This window comes from Ambystoma mexicanum, chromosome 2p (assembly GCF_040938575.1).
Source record: "Ambystoma mexicanum isolate Mex_15411 chromosome 2p, UKY_AmexF1_1, whole genome shotgun sequence".
NCBI lineage: Eukaryota > Metazoa > Chordata > Amphibia > Caudata > Ambystomatidae > Ambystoma > Ambystoma mexicanum.
This window is the reverse complement of record NC_090923.1, coordinates 698,294,377-698,315,921: the sequence shown is the minus strand read 5'-3', so window position 1 is coordinate 698,315,921 and position 21,545 is coordinate 698,294,377.

Below are 21,545 nucleotides of genomic sequence, written 5' to 3'. Positions count from 1 at the left end.
CAGAGACCCTCCAGGAGAATGCTGCCGTCGTCTTCTCGACGCAAATGACCAGGACGGCACTTGCGAACAAGAAGGCCATATGGGCCCTGGTGGCACAGCGGGTAAGTGCGGTGGGGACCGCACCCCGCAACCCACAGCAATGCAGAAAGCGATGGGACGACTTGCGGATACGCGTACGGAGCATACTATCAGCCAACCGTAACATTGCCACAGCAACCGGGGGAGGATCGGAATCACCCATCAAGTTGACCCCCTGGGAAGAAATCTGTGCCTCCACCATTGGAATGGAGAGTATAGAGGGAGTCGGAGGGATGGAGAAAGGAGTGCAGACAACCGAAGAATCAGGTAGGTGGGCCAAATAAAACAATGCTAAATCCACAATGTCCAATCATGTGAAGTACCATGTGTCCACATAGTGCAACAGAAACACATGTCCAGGAGAACGTCCACATACATTGGCCTGATAGCGCACTCTAAAAGTCACATAAAATACATAAATAATTAAAAATCCTAAAAACACCCTCTACACGTGCAGCATGCACACCCTAACTGCAGGCTGCAAAACAACTGCATCCTCAATCCACACAAAAATGAAACCACCTCCAAGGCCCTGACCCAAATCACCCTCAGGTACCACCCCAATGCATGTGATACATTGCCATTCCAATTTCCACAGACCCATAAATAACGCTCGCCCTCCTTTACTCCACCACAGGGTCCGATTCAAACGACGAGCTTCAGGACACCCCTACCAGCACACCTGCAAAGAGGGCCAAGACCAACGGCCAAAGACCCTCCACCTCAGCTGCACGGACCAAGACACGGCAGCAGCACAAATCAAGTGGCAGCACACAGGAGGGGACTCCAACAGGCACCCCAGCAGCCAGCATGCCCACAACAGCAGCACCACAGGTCCCCCCAATGGATGCCACAGAAGGCACTGCTTCTGGTGGCAGCAGCACCATAGGTGACACTGCATTAATGCCAGCATGCTCCGACACAGAAAACGGTGCTGTCGATGTAGGACCCATCCATGACCTGTCTCAATCCCCCTGTTTGTTTCATCCCGTACACCATGAGGATACCACGCAGGGGCACCCACAAGACGACGACTGGCCATCCCCCACAAGCCCTGTGGCAAGGCAACATGAGGTGATCAGCCCCTCTGTGACACCACCGCAAATGGCCATGGCCCAGCAGAGGCAACAGTCCCTCGACCAGGTGATCGTGCAACAGCAGCAACTGGCCACGCTCCTCAAGGAGCATGCTGATGAATGTGGGGGTTCTAAGGCAGCCATAGAAACATCTACTGAGACACTTAGGGCACAAATGGAGCGAAGTACAGAGACACTAAGGGTACAAATGGAGAGAAGTACAGAGACACTAAGGGTACAAATGGAGAGAAGCACCGAGAGCCTGAGGGGGGAACTGCATGCGACGTCCAAAGACGTATGTGGTGAACTTGCCGCTGTGCGCCGTGTGCTCACTGAGCTCTCACAAACCCTTAGGGACATGCATGGACGTGAGCAGGCAGAGACATCATCCGTTGCAAGTTCCGTCCAGGGCAGCCCCCAACGTAGATCTGGGAGGAACCTGCGCTCCACAGGCAGGGGTGCCCCTGATACCCGGAGAGGGGGCTTGCAATAGCGTCTGCCCACTGACAATGAGCATCTTTGGACACTGGTGTTCGGGGGGGAGGTAGGAGGGTGGAGGGGGGGTGTTGGGCTTTCTTGGGTGGCGGGTCGATGGGGTGTGTAATATAATTTCACATATGCAATGAACATTTCATAATCATCCAATGAGATGTGTGGACATTGATCTTTGTGTACGAGGCCTTTATAGGCGTACAGTCCACATTGTGCATGTTCCAGACACACACAGTGCCACAAGTCCCGTGTCCATGTATCAGCCACCAGGCGTGAGTGCTAGAAGCATGAATCTATGATATTCTGACGAATTTCACGGGCCTCCTGTGCCTCGCGGACTCCTTGAGGTGCTGCCACATCCCCACCCTCATCATGACCATCTTCAGGTGCTTGCAGTTCTGCGTCAGGGGGCATGGGCACATTTCTACGTACGCACATGTTGTGTAGCATGACACATGCCATGACCATCTTTGCAACCTTCTCATGGCGGTACAGGAGTGCCCCGCCAGACCTGCTGAGGCAGCGGAAACGAGCCTTCAGTAGGCCGAATGCCTGTTCTATGACTACACGGGTACGTGAGTGGGCATGGTTGTAGTCCTCCTCATGCTGGTTCTGTGGGTCCCGGAGTGGTGTAAGGAGCCATCTCTTCAGTGGATACCCGGCATCACCTGTATGTGGACAATAAAGGATGTTTGTGGAATGACATTGCTACGTACGCATCCCCCCCCCCCTTCCTGCCAGGTCATTGCCGCATCACATACCCCACATTATCATGCATGAAATGAGACTCACCGAGTAGCCAGGACCTGTTCCCTGCGTGTCGCTCCATGTAGCGTGGTATTGTAGAGTTCCTCAAGACCATAGAATCATGGGTTGATCCAGGAAATCGGGCACAACAATGTGTAAAGATCCTGTAGGAATCACAAACCATTTGTACAGTAAGAGAATGATATTGTTTCCGGTTGCGGTACTGGACCTTCATGGCATGTGGGACAACCAATTCCACATGGGTGCAGTCGATGGCACCAATGCAACCCGGTATGCCGGCAAGTGCATGGAATCCCACTTTTGTGTTTGTAATCTCCTGCTCCGAGCGTGGTAAAGAGATGTAGTCGTCTGCGTGCTTCAGGAGGGCATCGAGCACTTGCAATAGTGTCCGTGACAACAGTGGCTATGAAATGCCATGCAACTGTCCGACTGTGTGCTGGTAGGTGCCTGTGGCCAGGAAGTGGAGTACAGACACCACCTTCAGTAGGGGTGGGATGGCGGTTGGGCTATCTATCATGCTGACAAGGTCAGCGTGTGTCATGTTCACAATGGCGATTATGGTGTCCCGGTCCAAACGGTAGAGGGTGTGGATCTGCTCAGCAGTGAGGTTGAACGGATGAGCTCGGAGGCGTGGGATTGCGGGCTGCCTGCGTGGTGGTAGTGGCTGTGCTGGTGGGCCTTGCTGGCCCTGCCTTGCCCTCCTCCTCCTCCTGCGTCTCCTCTGTGCGGCCGGTTGTTGTAGTAGTTGGTGTTCGTCTTCTTCTTGAAGTTGGAGTACTTGCAGTGCTATCAGGTCCCCCAGGGCCAACATCGCTAGTCCTGCCGGTAGCATTTTGGAGTGGGTGTGGTTGTGGGAGGGGGTTGGGTGTGCAATTTATGTGTTTTCAGGCTGTATGGCCTCCACCTGTGGTGATTCATTCCACCTGTGCCAGCTGCAATCCCCTTTGGGCGAGCACGTCCCGCACACAACGCTGCAATGTGACGCATGGCATCTTGCTATTACAATCATGTATTTAATCCCGATGGCAGTGTAATATTGGTTTATATGTTCATTTTGCTATGGTCCCATTGTTTCACATACAATCTTTGCAGTCGCGAACAAACTTGTGAAGGGTCAGTGGAATGTAGTACTCGATTAATGGTGGACCCTCATGCAGCACTGTACCGAGGTTCACCGACGGGCGGGGCGTCCCATTTGTGAGTGAAGCCAGTTGCCATTTTCACACACTGCCGCACTACATGGATGAATTTGTGATTTCGAGCGGTCACAGATGCCTTTTCGACGTGATGTTGCAAATGAGGAATTCGAAGGACAGCGCTTTCGGTTTTCAGCTAGCGGCGAGGAGACGCCCACAGGTCTGACTGCAAATATAACGTTCTATTGTTTAATGTCCTTGGGACAGGGGCCATGGCGAGAATGCAATGATTGATATGAATAGTATGGGATGCGCAATAGCGTAGTGGACGATAAGGCAGGACGTTCCCAAATACATGTTACTTCACATCACTAGAATTCCGGCCTGGAGCACAGTGGATTTTGCAGACTGCATTACGCACAGACTCAATGGAAATTTCAAATGTTATGTGAGTAAATAATCAGGCGTTTTTATACCGGGATGAGGGAATGATGTATGGATGCATGGACAGATGATTTAATTGAGAGTTTGCCATGTACATGGCTTTTTGGAATCTATCCCCTTCCCCTGCGCTATGTGATGCAGAGCTGCCATAGTGGGACCATCGTCTATCTGCCCTTGTTGAACCCTCCCTGTCTCGACGCGCCTTCAAACACTTGTGTCTATGCACGTTACTAATCCCATCTAATGGATTCTGTTTTAACAGACGCATGCACACAAACACTCGTTTGTAATAGTGTTTTCACCTCGATTTATATAGTTATGATTCGCAAGTGATTTTTTGGTGGAAATAATCCTTTTGAGTGGGCTAGCATGCATATGGCTGTAGATTTAGTGTGATCATTGAAGTGAGTGAACAAATGAAGTTCTGATGCCCATACTATTCTTTTTCATTTCATTTGGGTGACAGGTATCTCCTCCCCTTTTGCCGCTGCCATCTGTATGCCACTCCTGCAGATGGCTTTTACTCCCGACACCTGCTGCTTCGAGTTAATCAGTGGAGCACCATTACGATCTTATGGGACGATCGCCAATGGGCCACATGCCCTTACGCAGTACTAGTGGCTAGGAGCAACATATCAACCTTTCAGCTGGACTAGTGCCTACCTAATGGGACGGCCCTGCGGTTCTAGGCTTTTCCATGTTGCCTTTTTGAACGTGGATGTAGCCCCTGTGTACCATGAAGGAACAGGGCGTCACACAAGAAGAAGCTGGTCATTTATTGCGGATGCAGCCCACAGTAATGAAAAATATTTTGGAGTTTATGACCTAATAGCTGTATGGTCTTGGTGAATTTGATGTGCATTAATATTTTATTCAGATATTAACCGTGTAGCATTATTCTTTGCAAGTTATGTAGCATATTCCTATTTGTGGAGCGATGTATTGTGAGAAGGTCTGCATTGGGTTCCGGCTTCTGAGTATAGTTGCGTGGTACTGTACTGGCCGCGTTTGCCTACGAAGCCCAGTAAGGTCAGGGATAGGGGCTGCCATTTTGACTGTTTTAATGATGTCATGCTCAGGGGCGGGGGATTAGCTTTTGTGTAACTGATGCCGGTCAGCCAGGTGGATTGGTGGATTGATGTGGTTATCAGAAAATGGCTGGTCACAGGTGCCTGTGTTTGCGTGCGTTTCTTGGAGGGAGACTGAGGTCATGTCCATTGGAATTGCTTCTGTATTCGTGCCATCTGTGCCCTGCAGCTCCCATTGGCCCCTCTTGGGATGAGCCTGGCTGCTCAGTCACTCTGCCAACTTGTGTGGTACATGCTTATGCTGATGGTTGGTTTGTTTACTGGCAAGAGTACAGGGCTGGTGCAGTCTCCCTCAGGATACTGCTTTGAATGTTGCCTTACACTGGTGTCAAGCGATGGGGGCCTGTTGTTGTTTTGTCTCATATTTCAGTTCATATTGCTGTACTTGGACCTTCACATGCCTGTGCTGCATCGGTACGGCAATGGTGACATGCCAAATATGGATGGCCACTCACAAGGCACTTGGAGCCCCTACATTCATTTGTTCGTTGGCATGCATGGGTGACTTGTACATTTCACTGGTTGCATTGTGTAACTTCATTGCGCCTACGAGGAGTTGTGCAATGTGGGCAGGGAGTGGTGTACAGGCACTCAGTAGGGCCATTTACGGTTGGTTCACGATGCCGTATTTCTCACCATGGCGGAATGGTACTTTCCGCCATGCTTGATGGCGTTAAGTAAATGTCCGCTAGGGTCAGAATTCGCGTACCGTTGCGCCATGGTGGTAATTACGGTTTTGCATGGCACGCGTGCGCGTACTTGGTGCAGTTAGCGTTGGCGTTCACTACGGTGTCGCTAATGGCATCGTACTTTGCGGTGACGGGTCATAATCGCACCGAGCGGTATTCGATGGCGGTATTACATTTCCGCCATCGTTTTTCGATTTCCGCCAGGGTCGTAATGAGGGCCAATGACTCAAAAAAATTATTGAGGTAAAGTGAAATACAATACTACGCAGTTTTACTTGAATTCAATGTCCAGGTTCCTCAGATATTTCCGGGACAGTTCATTGATGGTGTGCAAACAGATCAAGAATGATACAACAAGTATGTCCAAATGGTGTAACAGGGGTCTATGGGGTCTATGGTGTCACAACTAAGTGATTCCAAACTCAACAGTCACAATATCATCAATCAGGAAAGAGAGATTTAACGTGATGCCAAACCCTAAATAGTGCAAGCTGGACTGAACTAGAGTATGAATTCAAACAATAGTCCTAGGAGGAGTCTGTAGTGATTGCCTCATAAGAATGAACCAATCTGCCTAACTTGCACATATATCAAGGCCCCAGGTCTGCACACTGTGACGACATGCCTGGCCAACTCCAGTTGTCCAAGATTGCCACAAATGCAGCATGTCCTATGTTCAATGGGTATCCCCAAAAGGGGGCCCAGAACCGCCATTACAGGTAGTTGATTTATGCACAGTTTTAAAAGGAACTGTCTTACATCTGGGGTCGGGCAAATGAGGAGCAGATACGGTTGGATCTTGTGGTATCAGTGTACAACATGGGACACTGCCTCATACCCTTTTAACTTGGCTTGATGAATGTAATTTCCGCACCAATCTCATCTGCTGAATTTATGTTCAAAGGATTTTTTTAAATGGACATACTGGGTGCCTTTATCTTTATCAAAGTACCAGCCAATTTCTGCAAAGAGGGTTTCATTGAAGGTGTTAAAGTGTAACCCTCGTGGAGCCATCTTAAATATTTTTGTTAACAACAGTTATCACTTTCCACCAGTAAAATAACTTGAGATACAATATCCACCAACCTTTTCAGTGTTCATGGTATGTTAAGTGTGTTAGTTTTTATGGGTGACTAGTTACAATGGCAATACATTCTGCATTGTTTTTTCTGATTGATCAATTGTTGATCAGGAAATGATAACCCTCTGATGTGGTAATGAGTCCAAGACAGTTCCCAATCCAGACCAGGGTGTATATTTAGGTATGCTTCTTGTTGATGTGTTACAAGACCAACATATGTGTTATCAACAACACCACAGCGCGACAACAATCATATTTTTCACTCAGAGATCTCAGACAACAGGATGAGAGGCAGTCAGCGTTTTTTCTTCAAATGTTAGATAATTCTTCATTGTCATGTCACCTTTGGTTTTGTAATAAACAATGAGTTGCCAAAGATGTTGTTTGAAGGTCAAGCATCATCACAATCATCAATGTTCCATTCAGGAGGACTGCTACCGCTAGATATCGAAACAGCCTATCATTTGATAAAGTTACACCATTACATACAATGTTTTTAATAATCATGATATTTAAATAATGCCATACATCAATATAGTCTATAACTATTAAAAGAATCTCACAAAGCTGTACCATCAGTGCCATCGTACAAGATATGTGCACACCTATAAGCACACACCATTATGTATCTTTGTTTTGCAATAAGCATTGTAAAAATCGACAGCAAATAAATAAACCATCACTGGTGGTACTTAAAATATGGAACGGTTGCGTTACCCGACCACTTTAAAAAATGAAGCACCTCCCTAACACATAAACAATTGAATTCAATCACATTTTCCAAACAGTGATTTACATAGTGCTCATTGTAACCACTTCTCTTCTCCCACTATCGGTGCCAATACAAGTTATGCTACTTTAAAAACGAACATGTTCTGTGACACCTCATCAGTTTGAATACAATGGGCTTCTTCGCTTACTTACACGAAGAATGCCATCTCCATTTCCTGTTGCTCAGATGTCCAACTCTGAATGCATTCATTAATTAATCACATTATACATATTGTACAATCTGCTCTTTTTGAGAAAAAAAAAAAAAACGTTAATTATGAATGTTTACAGAAGTTGTCTGATGTTGATTCTAAAAGTTGTGAGGCTCATTATGACCTTGGAGTCCCAATAGTTAGGAGGATAGAATCTCAAAGTCTGCAAGACTCGACTCTCTTTCGGGTCAATCATTACATGTTTAGTAGAGGTACAACTGTAAAGGTGCGCCAAAGATCACACAATTAGTCAAAATAATACTCAGTGATGCAGTACTCATCTGCAAGTCAAACCCAAGCTTTATTCAAACAATGAATCCTACCCGGGTCAGCATACAAGTATCTCATTCTTGTAGCTTTCAACATTTCCAGTGTTTACAAGCGAGTTCTGTACCACAACTACATCAGCAATGACGTCACATTGTACTATCAGTTTAAAAACCTACGGGGAAGTTGTGTTGGTTTGTGACGCAAACTATATATGGAATACATATGGGTTAGTCACTTAATTGCTCATTGCCTATATGATGGCTCTGCCTGAACCCATCCTACTATTGATACAAGTTTCTAATACATCATTACAGGAAGAGTTAAAACTTGATCTGTTCTCAGACTGGGAGCCATTATGCATCTTTCCTTGCTACAGTGATGTCGGCCTATTTGCTTAGCCCCACAGCAGCACTCAGGGAATTGCTTTGGATGGTTTGTAACTTGTTCAGGTTCTGCTCTAAGGTGCCTCCAAGGAGGGTGTTGCGGTAGTCTAATTTAGAGCCAATAATATCCCTGGCAATATTTAGGCTGTTCTTGGTCGAGAAAAAAGGTTGACTTGCGTTAATGAGCTTGGTCGCATAAGCAGTGGATGAGGCAACAGCTGTTTGAATACTTTAACAAAGTGAGAGTGGCATCAAGATGGAAGCCAAGCATCTTGACAGCCGCTGAATTATAGATAGGGTGGTCATCAATGGTGAACTTCTTGTACTCCGGAATGAGATTGGCGAGGTGTGCAGGGTTGCCAATGAGAAGGAGTTCAGTTTTCTCATTGTTGAGATATAAGCAGTGGCCGGCCATCCAGTCCTGGATGGTTTCCTATAAGTGCCTGTGTTCTGTTAATCTATTACTCCCTTTCTAGTTTCTGACCTTGGCTCTGGCTGTGAGCTACTGTCTGGCTCTGCACAAGTGTTTAGAATACATTTGTTTTTGTAAATTTAGCATCTTGGCTTTTGGGTGTTTGTTAATTCTGATGCCTGCTGCAGCCACTGCGTTAGACAAATGGCTGCACTTCTGTTCTTCTTGCCTCCATTTTGGCGACCTATTGCTGCATCTATTCATCTTGTGTGCCTGCCATACAATGATGTCCCTCCCCGTGTATTCAGCATCTTATCTACATATAGTTCAACCTTCCTATCCATATAGTGAGTACCTTTCTTGGTACACAGGCAGGAACCTCCTGTCTTCTTATACTATGTACAACTATTTATAATGCATGCTATTTGTGCATTCTACAAACTACTTTTAGTCCTTACTTGTGTTATGCATCTTAACTAATCCTTTATGACAGTTTGCATATAAATTCAATCTGGTTAAGCTTCTGTTTAATGGTGCTCCATTTAACTCATATTATCAACCACCCCTAGGTTGATGGGGTAGTAAGGCTATCTCAATTTGTTACACTTTTCGCCCTTATGATACTGGGGTGGGGTCAACCAGAAGGCAGTACTGACGCATTCATCTGCGCCATAACACAACTGTAAAGACTTCATGGTGAATAGCAAAGGAGAATGTACTTTTAGCCAATGGAAAGACTAATTGGGACAGTTCTAACTGTGTTTTTCACCATGCAACTCACATTTGGATGGCATGGTTGGTGAAACAGATTGTCCTACGGTGAATTCAAAACATTTTTTTCAGAACTACTGTCTTCTTGTTTGGAGATGTTTGAAAGAAGCAATGTTCTTCAATGGCTCTGGTCAGGTGTTTAATTAAAAGTCTGGCTACTACACATGAGCATTGTTGATGAGTATGACTGGCTGCCCATCGGACAAAGAGCCACCTTCAAGACCCTTTGCATTACCCACTGAGATGTGCACAAGACTGGTCCAACATATGTACAAGAGAAGCTAAAACCCTACCTCGCACCCTAAAATCAAGCACTGCCCTCTTTCTAATGATTCTAACCTCGAAATCTGTAAGGATCTGAGGATCTGCCTTCTCAACCTCAGCCCTAACTATGCCTAACCTTAGCCCTAATTATGTGGAACTCACTCCCCCCTCATATTCGACACACCCAAGAATGCATGACCTTCCGCAAAGCTTTAAAACCTGACTCTTTCCATAAAACCGACTAAGACCATCTAAGGCGACTGAGACCTGCAACCCGATGACAAATGTTCAATGAGATCAGGAGCAATGATGCAACCAAAAACACATATTAAGTCACTAATAAGCTTACTCTGAATGCAGCAATCGCAAATGCGCACTTGAAATCCGGAATACCGAGCTCGTTAGATCAGAACTCCACCCAGACACTGACCTCTCCTATCACTATGCTCACTCTCTACTCCACACCAACACACAATTCGAGCGCCGCTACACCCCTCGATTCCTTCGGCAAAGCTGCTCAGATACAAACATTACTCCATGAACACCTCAACATTCTGATAAAATGCAGCTATAACCACAAAATTTGTTGACATTCAGTATTTAAACAACATTGTGCTTAATATATGCTCGCGGATCAGTTTCGTTGGCACAGGTAACACTTGATCTACAGGTCAACGAAGGACAAGGTCTCCTTACATGACCATAACATTTGGTCTACGGCAGTTTAGGTATTAACTTCATGTAGAGGTCAAGATGGCCAAGTTACAAACAGAAGAACACTGTCCACCATTTTAGAACACCGGGTGACTTTGGAGTGAGAATCAAAATGGCGGATGAACCTAAAATGGCAGCTAAATCGATCGAAAGTTCAGAACCTTGCAACGCGGATTTCTTCGCAGAGCGTCTGGGCTTAGGCCAATATTTACAATAAAGGAGGTATAATATGATATCCCGTTTAACAAACCCTCCTTTTGGCCTAAGCCAAGTGCTAAACTACTTCTAGTCACTTTACGAGTAAATAAACGGTTCTGGCACACGTCTTAGCGAGCTTGTTCTTGATGATGCTGTTGTGTCTTTCTACTAGTCCAGCACTCTGAGCGTGTCTGGCCGAATGGAACCGTTTATCGATCTGTAATCCTGTGTATATCTGCAGAATTACAGCAGCGATAAAGTGTGGACCACTGTCCGACCAGATGACTCTCGGCAACCCAAATCTTGGAAAATATTCCTTTAACATAGTCTTTGCCGTGGTCATAGCTGTGGCATCTTTAACAGGATAGGCTTCAATCTATTTGCTAAAAGCACAGATGAGGACTAATACATACTTGAAATTGTTGCAACGCTCCAGCTCAATAAAATCGAAATGAATATAACCTCGAAGGGGACGGAAGTTGGACCAAAACTACCCCTAGGAGTTGATGTGCCCTTTCCCACATTGTGCTGCAAACAAATCATGCACCCCTGAACGAAGCGTTCAGCTACTTTAGGGATTTTGTCATTTACCCACACATTTTGCAACACTTTAGTGATTTTACGAGCGCATATATGTGTGGGACCATGAGCCATAATGACCATCATCATAATATATGCGTCAGGCAGTAACCACTTCCCTTCAACTTTGTCCAACCAACACCCATCATCATCCAGTTTCCCCAAACCCTCAGCCCACTTCTTAGATTCTTCTAATGTGGCATTGGCTTGGAAATTCCTTACGGAATCAATACCCTCATCCAAAGTACTGGCATTTGTGACTTCCCTTGAAGTATACATTTCTGAAGAGAGATCAGTGGCAGTCTGTTTGGCTATCTGGTCAGCAAAAGCGTTCCCTTTTCCTACATGATCTACAATCTTCCGATGTGCTGCACATTTTATGATAGCTAGCTGAATAGGGAGTGCAAGCGCTGAGAGTAACCGTACTATCAAAGACCCATGTTGGATTTTTGTACCATGTGAAGTCAAGAAACCTCTTTCTGCCCAAAGTCTACCGAAGTTGTGAACCACCCCAAAGGTGTACTTACTGTCAGTATATATGTTTACTGTAAGCCCTTCAGAAAGTTCACAAGCTCGGGTCAATGCTATAATCTCTGTGGCCTGCACGGAGTTATGTGTGATTCTCTTGGTTTCCACTACCATGCTCAATGTGGTGATTGCATAAGCAGATGTGTATGAACGATCCAGAAGTTTTAAGCAGGAGACATCGCAAAACAGCTCCCCTTGTGGATTGTTCAAAGGAGTATCTTTCAGATCGATTCTACCCTTTGACTCTTGTTCGGTAGTGTAAAGGCAGTCATGTGACTCTTCGTCACTGCAAGCAGTACCTTGCGGGAAAGCTAAAAGTTCAGCCGGATTAAGAACACAACATCTCTTAATTTGTATGTGTGGTTCAAACAAGATCAATTCATATCTCGTTAATCGTGCAGAGGTGAGGTGTTGCGTTTGTGTTCTATTTAATAGAACATCTACAGAGTGAGGTACCATCAGGGTTAAAGCATGGCCTAGGACCATTCCCTCGCTCTGTTTTATGGACGCAGCAGCAGCAGCAACAGCTTGCACATATCTTGGCAAAGCGCATGCTACAGGATCAAGGGCGGATGAAAAGTAGCCGCACAACCTATTCTTCCCTCCATGTTCCTGCGTTAATACAGCCAAAGCACATCCATCACATTCATGCACATACAACACAAAGGCAATTTCATAGTTTGGTGTGCCCAAAACTGGTGCCGAGCACAATGCAGTCTTGAGCAAATCAAATGCTTGCTAGTGTTCCAAGTTCCACGGCATTGGTGAGGAAATGCCCTTCTTCATCAAAGCCAAAATTGGTTTAATCACTAGTGAGAAATTGGGGATCCACTGCCTACAGTAAGAAGCCATACCTATCAAGGCTCTAACTTCCTTCTTGATGACTTTGGAGTGAGAATCAAAATGGCAGATGAACCTAAAATGGTGGCTAAATCGATCTAAGGTTAGAACATTGGAATGCAGATTTCTTCGCAGAGCTACTGGGCCTAGGCCAATATATACAATAAAGGAGGTACAATATGATATCCCGTTTAACAACTTGAACATTACCAAGTAATTTCTTAATGGGATGGCTGTTTTTGTGATTTCTACTGGCTTTTCTATCAGACGCTAAAGTGTTTACTGCATAAATGGTGACAAAGAGCTGTATTACTGATGTGTAGTGCCTGTCTGTGATGTGTCATGTGTATTGGCAAAGGAGGGAGGTGTGTTGTGTAGTGCCTGTCTGTGTTGTGATGTAGCTGGTGATGACATGTGGAGTGTTGATGTGTGAATGGTGGAATGTTCTGTGTGAGGTTTCTCAGTGGTGGCAGTTAGTTCTAGCCTGCCTGCGTGATGGGAGCCGGTGTTGTTCTATGTCTCTATCTCCTTGTTTCCTATCTGTAACAGTATCTAAGGAACTGGTAATGAAGCAAGCTTAATCAGCCTGGAACCTGCTTCATTTCAATTACCTAATACAATTTAATTAGTAGATATATCCATCCCCTGGCTGAACAACACCGCTGATTAGTGAATTATCTTTGCCAAAATGTCTAGTGTGGTTCTTGGCTTATTTGTATGTGCAGTGTAAGGACAACCAATGATGATGCAAGATGGAATTTTACTAACAAATGTAAAATCTGCAATAAAAATATAAGACACGTTGTGGAGTAACTAATACTTAGATTGAACAAATAAGACCTTATACTAAAAAGAAAATCATACTACAAATAAAACAGAGTCAGACAGTACTTTTGGTCTATTAGCATTGATCAATATCACAATTGAAACTGTATTTCCTGTTCAGGTCCTAGTTACAATGATTATGTTTGCAAGTCTTTAAGGATGGATGAAGAGAATATCAGTATGTGAATTTTAATTTTGCGCCTAAAGATAAGACAACACTTACTTTTGTTTTGTGCTTGTTGTTGAAGAAACATGCTGTCTTGGCTAGCACCCAATAGAATATTCAGTAATGATTGACTTTGGAAGTAAACACTACATTATTCACTGGGGTCTTGAGGTGGTTATGTGGCATGGAGGCTGAATCTAACTGTGTAGCTTTCTGTATATTTTAGTCATCTATTTTTGCCTTTCTAGACATACAATATGTTTTGACATCTATGGGTGTGGGTGAAATCTTGAATGGCTTTGAAGCTATTATATATATTATACTTGATATGGAAATTGATCCAAGTTCTCAATGGCATGCAATGTTACATAATAACATCAGGATAACATGGTGCCAAATTGAGTGTTGAGACATCTTGAAAGAGTTGTCCGACATTGTGATGTGACTTCCTCATCTAGTGTATTAGCAAGTGCCATTTGATATAATGTGGTCTTGATGTGGTAATTCAACATGGAGTCCGAACATGAATGGGTAGTTCTTATATTTGTGTGTATTTTACTTGCCTCTCTTTGCCCTACTAGACATATGTGTTTTGATGTCTAAGATTATAGTTTGATTCTGGAATAGCTTTGAAGCTATAATACCATGGATAACAACATTGATCAAGTGCTCAGAGGCATCCACATTTACATAAGAACATTATGATAAAGTGGTGAACATTTTTTATGCTGTCTTAAAAGAGTTGCCCCACACCACGGGAGACATCCAGTCTATTCTCATTTGCAACCCCAAAGTCACCCAAAACAGAAAATAAACGCACATATATAACGGTATGAGATAGACAAAGGTAAATGGTTGTTTTGTGGTGACATTTATAGTACAATAAGGGCATTGCCACAACCACTTGATGCAACAGAGCTTCAAACAGTGTATGGTTGGCTAACTGGCAGCCACAACAATGGGGCAAGAATACATCACAGTATAGGCGAGGGAACCCATCACAGAATCAGCTGTTTGATTACTTTAACTGCTCTTGGTCAGTTATGAAATCATGGGACAGAACGTCCGATAGAAAAGCACAAGTAACATTTTACTCTTTCAAACATCTCACACACTATTGTGTGACCCCCACAAAACTTTACAATGTAAAATGATTTGCTCAGCATGACATTTGCATGTCGTTTTCTAAACAAACATCAGCTTTCTGATTTTTAATATGAAGTGTTTGGGTGCGGGAATCTAGATTGCAGCAGATTAAAGGACATGCTCTGTAGCCTTCCCAATTGAAGTGCATTGCTCTCTCATGTAGTAAAGTTATTTTGCAAAGACATTTTTTTTATTTTTTATTTTTATTTGATGTTTTATTCAAGTATAAATACTTGAATTTTTCAACAGTAATTCATACAAGATTTCATAATTCACAACATTCATAAAATTTCTATAATAACAAGATACAATTATTCAATATTCATGAGCAATTGATGTCATAAGAGAAAAAAAAAATCATAAAAATTTACCTGAAATACGAAAGTCCATGATAAGGTTATTCATTGATTCTACATACTTTAGTGTCATTGATGAAAAAGACAAAGACAGTTTCATTCTTGCATTTTGTGGAATCAGGTGAGATTAGATTTCACTTTTTTCCCCTTTGTCTAGGTTTTACACAGTTTTAAGCTATATAAGAAATTTAGAATAGCATATCTAACTGATTTCCTGGTTGTGTGAAATAATAAATTCCACAATTCTGCTGATGATTCAATAGTTGACCCTTCAAATAAATGTTTGAAATATACAATTCTTCGAGGTAACAAATGAATGCATTCAGTGCATAGGTGAAGTAGGGTTTCTGTACCGGAGGAGCATAATCGACAATTCACAGCCTCAGGTGGTAACATTTTTCTTTTACATAAAATCTCGTGGGTGGGCCATATGTTTAATCGAAAACGCAGAAAGTCATCTCTTTGTCGCACATTTGGAAAGAGAATCAGGTAAGGTTCAGTCATGCCATATCGCTTTAATCTGAAAGGATTCATTTCAAAAGATTTGTACTTAAGGCACGCTTCTCTTGATCTTATCCAATCTAATTTCCAAAGTTGTTTTTTAACCAAATTTGGATTTGCAATCAAGGTAGCATCAGAGATGTTTAGATGAGTTAGGACTTTCTGCGCTTTCTTTCGCCATAATGTTGGAAAATAATGATCTGATTTTAACAAATAGATGGATATGGAATACATCATCCCTTTATAGGCCCGAGCACTCGCTATTAAACATTTCCTGTATAATATACAAAGTTTCCAGTTATAAATTGCGTACAAAGATAGTAGGCCCAACTCATGTCTCAGAATCACCATAGGAGTTGACATAGGTAAATTCAAGAGTCGCTTCCAAAAGCTACCCTCTAAAATGGTCCAGTATGCATAAGATTTTATTTTTAGAGTTTCGCTGCCATATGTGACAACTGGCACAAATTTTTGCTTATAGTATATTATGAATGGTTTTAGCGAAAATTTGCAAAATTTGACCTTGATCAATTTGGCTTGGGACAGAGTCATCATTGCCTTTTTTTTAACCTGATTATCTTGATCCAGGGAGCTGAACTGTTGCGTTATCAGGATTCCTAGATATACATAAGAATGGACTGACTCTAGATCTTTCAATTGTAAAGGCCAATGGTGGTGTTTGAATTTTTGCTTAGGTGTACCAAACTGGATCACTTTGGTTTTCGCAGTATTTATGGAAATGTAATTTTGCTCACAATAGGACCCCAGGGTCTTAAGTAAGACACGGAGCCCATTCGGTGTTTTAGAAAGTAGGACCATGTCATCTGCATATAGTAAATGCTTAATGGCACTATTATTTATTTTTGGTGAATCTGATATAAGTGGACTAAATCTGTCATGGATATCTGCGATGAAAAAATTAAACAGAGCCGAAGCTAAAAGGCACCCCTGTTTCAGCCCATGGGTTGTTTTAACTGGGTCAGACAAGAGACCCTTGCTATCCAGCCTAATCTGGATGGAGGTGTTAGAATGGAATTTAATAATTCATTTGAGAATGTGCCATGGGCAACCTCTGTTCATTAACTTTAGATACAACAATTCTCTAGGCACGGTGTCAAATGCCGTGCGAAAATCAATGAAGGCAATATAGAGTGGTTCATGCTTCTCTTGAGATCTATAAATAATGCTGTTCAGGGTAATGATGTTGATTCCAGTTCCTACTTCAGGAATAAAACCTGTTTGAAAAGGATTGCGTAGGGTGTACCTATCTAGCCATGCATTGAAATTCTTGAGAATAAGTCGTCCAAAGATTTAGCCCGGACAGTCTAAAAGAGCTATCGGCCTGTAAGCTTTAGGGTCTGTTCTCTTCCCCTTTTTAAAAATGGGCACTATTACAGATTGTTTCCATGTAGGTGGAATTTGCATGGTGGAGAATATATTTTAATAGATTTGCATGAGAATAGCAGCCCATTCATAGGGATGTGCTTTTAGCATTCCATTATGAATACCATCAGGTCCACTGGCTCTGGAGTTACTCAAAGTTTTAATGCAATTAAGGATGTCAAATGAATTAATTGGAAAAGAACAATCTGTGATGTGTAACTGAAACCAACTCTCTAAATTCTGGAATGGTGATCAATACAAGTTTTCAAAATAGATTTGCCAACTTTCTTTTTGCACAGAGTTATTCATAGCCGCAAGTTGCAGTCTCACAGAGATGCTATTCATACAAGTCCAAATGCCACTAGTTGATTTTTCCACCATTTGTTTCAATATACGTTCACTATTTTGCTGATATTGATTAATCTTTAAACCCTTTAACCATTGGGAATATGATTTTTTTAGATGTTTTTTCATCGCATTTCTAAAACTGATAGGGTGGTGTATTAGGTCTCGTATAGCTTTCCTTAGACTGATCTTGGCTTGTTGGATTTGGGAATTAAAAGGGTAACGATGGCTGGTTCTAGTATACGATTCAATAGAATTAGGTTTTTTAAACAATTGCATTTTGGTCACCTAACAGTCATCATTATTAACCAATTTTCCACTATACATTTCATGGAGCAACCCCTCAAGGTGCCTTAAACTATGGGTGGTCCATTTCAGACGATTACCCTGGTTGTTAATGGTGACACCTGTGATGTTTTGATTAATTTCTTGTGCATGCTTTGAGATGGCGAGATAAAACTGTAAAAATAACTGGTTATGATCACTTGTATGTGCAGGTATAATTATTAGAGAGTCTACTTGTGGCACAAATTCCTTATTTACATATATATAAGTCCAAAATAGCTCCAGATGAACCTCTTTGCCATGTATTAGACAACGTGGTACCTTGATTGCAGGCATCATTCAGCATTATTAGGCCTCTTTCCTCCATGATAGTATTCCACATATTTTCATCGCTCGTGAATGATGACTTCTGAGATGATAATAAATGCAGGTTTAAGTCACCCATTATAAGAGTGCATCCAGAGTGTTTGTTTGATGCAATATTATCTAAGTGCCATAGAAGGGTGGCAAAGAAGTCTTCAGACGTGAGTTTAAGTCTGCTCCAATAGATGTTTATGATGGTTAGCTGGAGATTCACCGCTACTACTACCTGAAAATATGGGGATGGAGATTGGTGCATTCTGCCCATGATTCCACTCGATTTTTTGATTGCTAATAAGAGACCTCCTGAAGGTCTACCTGTTGCTTTTTTCGTGGCTAAGGTATCAAAGATGATGTGCGAATCCCATGTTGGAGAATTTATTAGCCACGTTTCTTGCAACGCCACAATATCATATTCCTCCAAAGTGCTTTGTTTTGAGTTAATAAAATGGCTATTGCCTCTTGTATTCCATGATATTAATTTGATGATGGATTGAGGATTGAATTGTTATGATCTTTTTCCATTGTTTATGTATTGGGCTGCTTGATTTTGTTTTCTATTGTTCGGATGATAAATATTCACGTATGGTTTGTCAGCCTGATTATCAGGAGTCAGGTTAACTTGTGCTAGCATAAATCCCATATCAAATAGGGTCATTCTCGCCTGCCATATTAGGTTGTATATTAGGGCAAATTTGAAATAGATATTAACTTCCGATGTATCGTCATAACTGACAAATTCGATCTGATCAAGATCTGCTGATGTGAGTTCTTCCAGCATTGGTATTTCTGTGCATATATTTAATATGCTCGTGCGATTGATTGTTTCAAAGGGGTGATCCCGGCATTTCAAATTCAAACACGGTAAAATTATGCGTTTATTTGAATTCGGCCAGTTGGATTTGGCCAAAGCTTGTAGAGCCTGTTGAGTCTGAGTACAAGACTTTTGATGTACATTTGTTTGATCATTATAGGGTTTATTCTCGAACCTTGGTCCTTGCAATAATCACCCAACTTCCGGGAACGGTCCACTTTGTTGTTGAGGCATGGTAATAAGTTGAGGTTGTGTGTCGTTTATGTAAGATTCAATGGAGGCTTTGATTAAATCACAGAGATCTTGCTGTGTTGCCATGTTTGGAGCAAAATCTCCTGCAGTAGAAGCTTGTAATTTGGTTGTTTCACACAGAGGTTGGAATTGTAAACATGGATCAGATGACGGACTTACATTCTCCAAGATATTTTTTAAAACAGTTGAACTGCATTCTTTTGCTTCTTCTGTTTTCCGACTCTCTGGAGTAGATCATTTCATGACGTTGGTATCTGCTGGAGCTTGGGTCAGAGTATCAATCTTGGTTTCAGAATTTACATTAGTTATGACCTGCTGGATGCTTTCAGATTGATGAAACTGGTAAGCTTTTATTGATTCTCTGATTTAATCTCGCAACGTTTCTATAGTTATCACTTGCTGTGGCAGATTATTATTTGCGGGGGGGATGTGTATCTATTGATTTAATTGCGGTAATGTCTTTAAACATAGTTGTATTTATTGCTGGAGCAATTGTTTTGTACACATCTCGGTAAGGCAAACCATTGCTTATCTGATCGGCCAATGCTATTAGTTTGTTTAACGGCTCATATGGAATTATTTGTTGAACTGAGGTACTTGATCCCTGTGCTATCTTCGTTTGTTCTTGCTTTTTGTGTGGTATTTTCACATATTTGCGTTTTTTCAGTTTCCGATTTTTGGTTGGGAAGCATTGCAAATTAGGTTTGTCTTGCGATTGCTCCTTGCTCTTATCCTGATCTGAATTGTTGAGATTTCTTAAATGGACTGTGTCATTTGATTCAAATGCATCAAATATGTTTTTCTTTGGCTTTGATTGATCAAATCCTTCTGTCATCAGGCTTGATTTGACGTTTATTTGAGTATCATTATTCACTTGCTGAAATGAGGGCGATTGTATGATTGGTTCTCTGTTATCTATCGACAAATGCGCTAGAGAGGAGTTCGATATTTCAGATTTCGATATTACTTTTTTGGCCAGTGATGCAGAGTCGCATAACACTATGTCTACTGCTTTAACTGAAACTGAATTAATTTCACAAGGCATGCACTTTGATGGTTCCCTATTGACCAGGTGCTTATTGGCAGGGTCTAATGATGTTCTTACAGCTTCTTGATCTTCTGATTTCCTCTTTATTATACAGCTATTGTCTATCAGTTTATCCAGTAGTGTTGTTTGATGTGCAACTTTGTTTTCCAGTGATTCATATAGTTTTGCAATAACCAGTAATGCAGTGTTCATGGCGCTCAGGGTGTTATTGAGCGCCGGAGCTTCAGGAAACGAAAATCGATTTGCTTGCGCTCTTTGGGTGAAGTAATCTGAGTCTCGTGCTTCGTCCTGAAATCTTGTATGCCATGGGGTGGGGGCGATGAATGAAGGGGATTTGTCCTCTATTTGTGCATCTTGTTGTGGTGATTCTGATAGGTGCGATTTGCTGTTCTCATTGGGGTCACTCTGAACATTTTCTTGTGCAGTTGATGTCAATTTATCTGATTCGTCTGTTATACTTCTAGTGCAATCTTCATGCAGCTGTATTAAATCTCCCGTGTTTGAGCAGATATATTGAGTTCTATATTATTTGAGCTGGACGAAGCATCCATGAAACCAAGCGCTTCCTGGTCAATTTCACCCATTAAAGTTAAATGCTCGTAGGCTTTCCGTAACTTTATTTGTGCTTCTACGGAGCAGGATACCGGCTCCAACATATGGGGAAGTGGAAGAATAGACTCAATAGCGTTCTCCTTTCTATGCTGCAGTTCTTCGTTTGGCAGTCCATTTGCAAACTGTTTTATCGAGGGAGAACTCTGCTCTGTGTCTTTCATAGGCAAATCACCTGATGTTACAGCCAATTCTAATGTAATATCCGTAAGTTCCTCATGAGATTGCGGAATAGGTGTTCGAGTAGACTTTATGCATTGATTTTCTTCCATGTTAGAAGTGGTTTCTTGTCCTATCATGCTTCCATGAGTTAAATCGACAGTATGGATAGTAGGGGGCATACTTGGTTTTGCTAGAGTCTCCCGTACTTCCAATGTGGTAATTGGGTCGGTGGGATCCACAATTAGCTGGGTCGACAATGTGTTTAGTGATGTAATTTTAATAGATAGCACTTGATTGCTATCTTTAGTCAAGCCGATAGATGGATTATTATTCAAATGATTGTTGTAGCATTCCTTAAGCAGATGTACATTAGTATCAGGCGACGCAGTCTCTACGGTTTGTTTCAATATTTTGGTTAATGGGTCACCTGCTTGCCGTTCTGTCCTGGTTAATTCCGCTGAGTTGATATTTTGAACTGGGTCGATATATGTCCGTTCAC